Source organism: Canis aureus, chromosome 26 (genome assembly GCF_053574225.1).
Source record: "Canis aureus isolate CA01 chromosome 26, VMU_Caureus_v.1.0, whole genome shotgun sequence".
Classification (NCBI taxonomy): domain Eukaryota; kingdom Metazoa; phylum Chordata; class Mammalia; order Carnivora; family Canidae; genus Canis; species Canis aureus.
This window is the reverse complement of record NC_135636.1, coordinates 16,812,016-16,818,919: the sequence shown is the minus strand read 5'-3', so window position 1 is coordinate 16,818,919 and position 6,904 is coordinate 16,812,016. Positions and strand designations below refer to the sequence as shown.

Here is a 6,904-nt window from a genome sequence, read left to right as displayed (position 1 = left end):
GGCTGGTTGCCAGGGGCATACCCAGGCTTCCCAGGTGTTGCAGGTGACAGCTGCATTTCCTCCACAGAAATAAAGAAAACATAGGCGGCCTTGTCCCAGGAAGTACCCTGTGCTGGCCTCCCACTACTAATACCTATCACTATGCTAGCATTTTCATCAGAGACCATGTTTTGGGTCTTGGAACTATTCACTTTTTCTTAGATTTGTCATATCATCTCGATTATATATATATATATATATATATATATATATATATATATATACACACACGCACATATATAATATATACTAATATGAAATATATAAAATATATACATGTACACACACACACATGCAATATACATATATATGTATATTTTTCTTATACTGAAGCATTGCCTCAGCAAGAAAAAAACACCAGCTGGATAGGAAGATCAAATTAGATGGTGATATAGACCCCACCGGGGACAGATAACCAAGCTCACATGCCCATTTGCAGTGGCCACTCTGAGACCTGGCTGTATTTCCTGGCCAGGTCATGATGGAAAATTATTTTGGGCCTTTATGTGCAGGGAAACCTGAGAAAACCAAGTGTGGTCTGAGGCCCGAGGTCCAACTGGCCTTGCTATCCTTTCTCTGAGTAAAGAACCTAAAAATAAAACAGAGACAAGTGTTAACACAGGCATCAGTTCTCTTTTCTGGTACAGATAACACCCCTTTTAATGGAAGAGTAAGTAGGCCAGAAGGTAAATTGAGAGTTGCCTTTGTCTTGTCCTAGATTTTTCTGTATCAACACCAGGGCTTGTTTTTTCTTTCTTTCAATTAGCTTGGCCCAGTCAGCATTGTGATTCTTTCTCCCACCTTTGGGGGTGAGAGCCAACAGGGCTGCTAAAATGCCATCTGCATCTTCAGTGAATTGACCACTTCATCATGGGACTCTGTGCCTTCCCCTTGGGTGCAAGTTGTATACTCTCTAGTGGGTAGGTATCCTGTTGTCCCCTCCTGTGTTAAGACTCAACTTCCACCCCAGGCCATTATGAATTTTCTTTCTTCTTTTCTCCTGATCTCTTTATGAGTAACATCATTGGGAGGTGACACTTTGATCCTGATGGAAGACAGCTTTGTGAAAGGAAGTTGCAGATTTTGAGGGAAGGCCCATATCTCTGCCCATATGGCTTTCACTATACTTGCTCACTAAAGAGAGTACAGAGGAAATACAGACCGAATGAATTGCCCAGCGATTTATGCCTTTGTTCTGGGGGCTTCATAGAAACAGGAGAGAGGACCAAAGGGCTCTGCATTTCATTTTAAAAATAGCCAGCCTTGGGCTCCTCCTCTTCCTGCTCCTGTCTCCTCACAGGGAGAGCTTTTGAAAAGGATCCTCCTCCCCCCACGTATTCCCCTCCCCCACTGCTCCTTTTTCCCACTGTATCTCTGACGCCAGTTTAGTTGAATGGCAAGATTTTTCTGAGCTGGGATAAGTGAGATACAGGAAATCACTATTGAAAGACTTCTTTATGCTTGTTGTCATCATCACCTTACTATGAGGGACAAATCAAATGGTTCAGTGACGTAGGCCGAGGCCTGGGCCAGCAAGGACATTTAAGGAGCCAGAGGTAATAGAGACAGAACTGACCATCCACAGAGGTCCACATAGCTGATGTGGTGAACCTCACTTGCTTAGGTCACATTGGTAGAACTTCAGATCACACCCTGAAATCTCAGATTTCTTTAAATGTTTTATTGTGCTGCTAGTAACAATCAGGGTCAAGGGACAATCCAAAACATCAAAATACTCCCCGAAAAAGTTTTTGATGCTTTGTGCACCTGCATGGCCAGGATTACATGGTGACCAAATGAGCTTCCTTAGACTCAAAATTAAGCAATATCTTACCTCATTTTGAGTTGATTGCACTGTGCTATAGCTAGGCTCACACCTAGGATAATTTTGTTTATACTGAGGACAATGTACATTCAGTTTTTGGTTTCCAAAGTGAGATGGGGATCCCTGGGTGGCTCAGGGGTTTGGCACCTGCCTTCGGCCCAGGGCATGATCCTGGAGTTCCGGGATCGAGTCCCACATCAGGCTTCCTGCATAGAGCCTGCTTTTCTGTGTCTTTGCCTCTCTCTCTCTTTCTCTCTCATGAATAAATAAATAAAATCTTAAAAAACAATTCCAAAGTGGGTAGGTGGAGGCTCCTTTCTTACCTACCCACCAGTCAAAACATTTAGATGGCTTAAGGCTCCACAGAACTGAATGAAGTAATTAATAGTTTTCTGTTATTCAAGCACTTATGCTGCATATATTTAGATAACTGGTTATCAAATTATGGTCTCCAAACCAGCAGCAGCAATATTAAGATAATCCAGGAACTTGTTAGAAATGCAATTTCTAAGGTTCCAGGCCAGAACTTTGGAATTAGAAATTCTGGAAGTGAGAGCTGTGGTTTCCCAAGTCCTCCAGATGATTCTGATGCAGCATTGAGAAACTCTCCTTTAGATACCTCAGAAAGCCCGCACTATTTCCTTATTTTAGACTTGATGGTAGAACTGCTAAGAATCAAGAAATGCCTCCTATCAGATGGCAAAAACAATTTTCCTGAAGCTCACAACTTTTATGGGGTGTCTCTCACATAGGAATTAGATGGAATTAAATATAATTATGGCCATGGAATCACATCTGTTCTCAAAGATTACCTTAAAATAAATGTACAAATGTTGAATTATCTTCCTTTCTTTAATGTTCATTATAAAGTTGGAGAAATGTTTTCTGACTGGATAAAAGAACTGGTCTTAGAAGATCAGAAAGTGGCAATATAGAAGTCAGAATAAATCTTTAAAATTTTTTCTCAGAAAAAAAGTGATCATTTTCTCACAACAGTATTGCAAAATTCTTAATAGATATCAAATATAGATGCCATTATTTTGTGTTTTTATGTTTGGTACTAAATGACAGCTCAGTTAATAGAGCACCCTGTAATGAGTAAAATTTTCTTTCTTCTTTCCAGAATTTGTCAGAGGAATAATATGATTTTTTTTCCCTTTGCCTAACCACCCCTCCCCAATATTTCATGTCTGATTCTTAGAAAGGAATAGGATGATTTGAATGAAAAAATAAGGGCAAAATTTTAAATGCAGAGGTAAATGAGTGAAACACATTTATTGAAACATGAAACCTAGGACGCCTAAGCCTTTTATGATATAAATCTTACAGTTCTATAATCAACTTCTTTGTTTTTTTCATTATTGAGATCTACCAGTAACTGTCCCTGTGGAAGAGAAAGCAATCCTGCTGCACATTTGATGATGTGTGGTTCACGCACCTTAAATCCCCCGCCCCCCACTTATTTTACTAACTTCAAATTTCAAATAAAGCAGAAGTGAAAGAAATCTGGTAGACACCAAGTCATAGAAAGTAGGACCCTGGGATAAAATGGACTCTAGCTTTATACATGAAGAGCTGCCTTTATGTAGAGCATCTTTCTGAAATCAGTCATGTATTTGCAACACCAACACTTGCCAACCTTTTCTGGGAAAAACATAAATAAATGCATGGTTTGGGTGGCCTTATGAATCCATCTTTGCCCCGCCAACCCTCCCACTTCAAACAGTTTAATTTCACTAGAAACGTACATGTTTTCAAACACTTGAAGGAAACAAAAATTATTTTGGAAATTTCTTGATACACAAATGTTATTTATATCCATTCTCTTCTGTATTAAGAAAAGAAATGTAAAAATATTTGAGTTAATGGATTTTTTTTTTCTTAATAGAATTAGGCTGTGGCTAAAATTGCCTTTAGAACCTGTTTATTTTCCATATTGCCTCATTTGCTAATTAGATTTTCTAAACAGCAAAATTTGCTACACTTGAATTTTCTGTGTTGAGAATTCAATAGAGGCTTAATGAACATGCCATCTCCTGATTTGCCAAGTCATATCAGAACTTGATATTTTCTTTTTATTTGTAATCTCCCATTTTTCTGAAGGAGATTTGCTAATATAATCTGGAGTTTGCACTTTCAGTCCTGAAAGAAATCTTAGTTCTTTATCATGCAACCCTTTGATTTATAGATGAGGAAACTAAAAGATAGAAATGTTAATTGAAAGTCACACCAGGACTTATGAGAAAAAAATACCATAGAACCTGGTACCCACAAATATCCATTTGGTCTATTCCCATTATGACCACTACATGAACTATCAAGCAACAAATAAAACAATGTGCCATTTCTGATTTCTGTTTTCTTTCCTTAAGCTTCTTTGTCTGCTCCTACCAATACACATACCACAGAAGGATGTTTTTAAGACCTGAGCACCTGAGAACATGACTTTCTCATTTTTTGATTTTGTAGATCATTTATTTGACAGTTTCTGGCCTTGAAAAAAAAACCCTTAGCTGAAAAGACGTTTTTATGTTACTTGAGAGATAACTTTGCCTTTGGTCTGGCATTATTTCTTTTCTTTTATTATCATAAAATTTTCTTATGTTTATTTCCAAACATACTTTTACAAAGAGAGAGAATATTCCGATGATCAGACATAACCCAACCCAGATCCAGCAATTATTAAGAGTTTGCAATACTTGTTTAATCTTTCCCTTTCCCTCTTTTTTCCCCAGGGATCCCCTTTTTTCTGAATTATTTTAAAGCAAATTCCAGACTTCATTTCATTCCACCCCTACATTCCTCTGAGCACACATCTCTACAGAGTTATGGGTATTTTGCTACATAAACCTAATGCTATTATCACACCTAAAAATTATAATTACAAGGTCATCAAATATCCAGTCAGTATTATAATTTCCATGATTGCCTCAAAAATATTTTTAAGGGTCGTCTTAAAAATTCCATTATTCAAATGGATGGCTATAGGTTCAGGATTGTAGCAAACATTAAAAATTTAAATAAGAGAGAAAACTGAAGAAGTAAACTTACTTAGCAAGAAGGGTTTTCCCCAATTCTCACAGCTCTAATCTGGATACCATTCAGTGTGACAGGCTTCTCACTGGGTTCCCACAGCTGGTTAGTGTTTTGAATTCCAGCTCCATGAACTCATATCAGGCTACATGGGCGAATGCTCAGCGCCCAGCCTAGTGCTGATATCTCTGATGACAGAGTAATGGAGCAACCACGGGCATTGTCTGCCTCTTACTAAATGCACTGTCATCTGTGCATTATTCTTCCAACTCCACAGGGAGCGAGTGACTCTAATGCCTCTTAGAAGCATTTAAACCATTATGGAGGCAAAAGTAATACCATTCAGGCATCTTTTGTTGAAAGGCTGATAAAATAGCCTGCTATGTTGTGAAGGAGCTTCTGGATCTTCCGGGTCACGTAAGGCTTGTTTAGATGCACTCCTCTTCATGTTCAAGTTTCTGCTTCCGTGTTGAGCTTTGAGAAAGATATATGAAGATAGGGAGAGAGAAAAATATAAAGATACAACTAGAGTAAATTAGTTTAGACACTGAACTTTGATGGCTTTCCTATTACCTCATAAAAGATGACATTTCTTATAGTAAAGATGGTCTTTCTGCTTATGGTAAAGGAGAAGGAACTACGTCTAAATCAAGAGCTCATCTGTTGGAAAACATTACAGACCCTTCTTTAGATGCCTAAACTGCGCTATTGTAGGGACTCCTTTAACCCTCCCCAGTATCTAAAAGGCACATAGTACTTAACAAATGACGCCTGAAATTTGAATTGTTTTTCATTTCTCTTAATGTAAATGTTTTGTCTCCTTTCCATTTACATTGATTTATAACTTAGAATGTATAAGAATAGAATTTTTCACCACCTTTACTGAAGTATAATTGACAAATGAGAATAGGTTTTGAGAAGGGGTGGGAGAAGAGGACATGAATGCTCACATTTTAGAAGTGTAGAGGGTATTATTAGACATAGTGTATAGTGGGCATAAAGAATTGGTGCCTGTTCTTATGGAGCTTTATATTCTAGTCGGGGGTGGGGGGGTTGAATGGGCCATCAACATAGAAACAAACTCATAAAGTTATCTCCAATCTTAGAAAGTTGCTACATGGACAATGCTGGACAGTGTTTGTTGGCAGATACTTAAACGGGTGTCTGTGGTAGGGGACTACTTTACGAAAAATGTGACATTTGAACAGGAAACTGAATGAGCTAAGGAGCCAGACATGAGAAGTTTCTTGGCAAAATCCTCAAAGAGGGAATAAACTGGGCCTAGCAGAGGTATGTATAGCTGGCATTTATGACTGCAACACATGGGTTGGGCCGGATCATAAGAACCTTATAGATTATAGCAGAAAGCTTGACTCTCAGTCTTGGGTGGCATTTGTATAGCAGGTATATGAGCATCCTTTTATGGCAGGGATTCTCAAACTTTAGTGGCATCATAGTCACCTGAAGAAATTGACACTTAACCTACTGAACCACCCAACCATCCCAGATTCTGCATTTCTAACAAGTTTCCAAGGGATGCCTTGGCTGTTGGTCCAGGGTCACACTTGGAGAAACATTGCTTTAAAGAACAGCTCCAGGAAGGCATTGTCTTTGTCCATCCTTTGCAGTTGCTCTAAGAAGAGATTTCCAAGTAAAGTAGATGGCAGGTGTTCTGATGTGATTACCATTTATCTTTCCCAGAATGCTTTGCCTTTTCTCTTCTTTAGAATGAACCTGAAGCTCCATTTAATAACCATCCCCCAGAGGCACCTGGGTGGTTCTGTCAGTTAAGCATCCAACTCTTGATTTCAGCTGAGGTCATGATCTCAGGGTTGTGGGATTGAGCTCCAAGTTTGATCCTCCACTCAGAGGGGAGTCTGTTTGGGATTCTCTTTCTCCCCCTGCCTGTATCCCCAGTCATGTGCACACACACACATATTCTCTTTCAAAAAAAATCCATCCCCCAGAGGGAAAGAGAATTTCCAAATGACATCAGATCACCTTATT

At 38.8% G+C, this 6,904-nt stretch overlaps 1 long non-coding RNA gene across 1 annotated transcript; it reads right to left on the bottom strand.

Annotated features, from left to right (window-relative positions):
• Positions 1-339: 339 nt before the first annotated feature.
• LOC144298799 (uncharacterized) lies at positions 340-5,119 on the bottom strand. Its single transcript, XR_013365683.1, has 2 exons — positions 4,916-5,119; positions 340-628 (listed from the first exon to the last, which is right to left on the bottom strand). It is a non-coding gene; the product is annotated as an uncharacterized LOC144298799 (long non-coding RNA).
• Between the last annotated feature and the right edge of the window lie 1,785 nt (positions 5,120-6,904).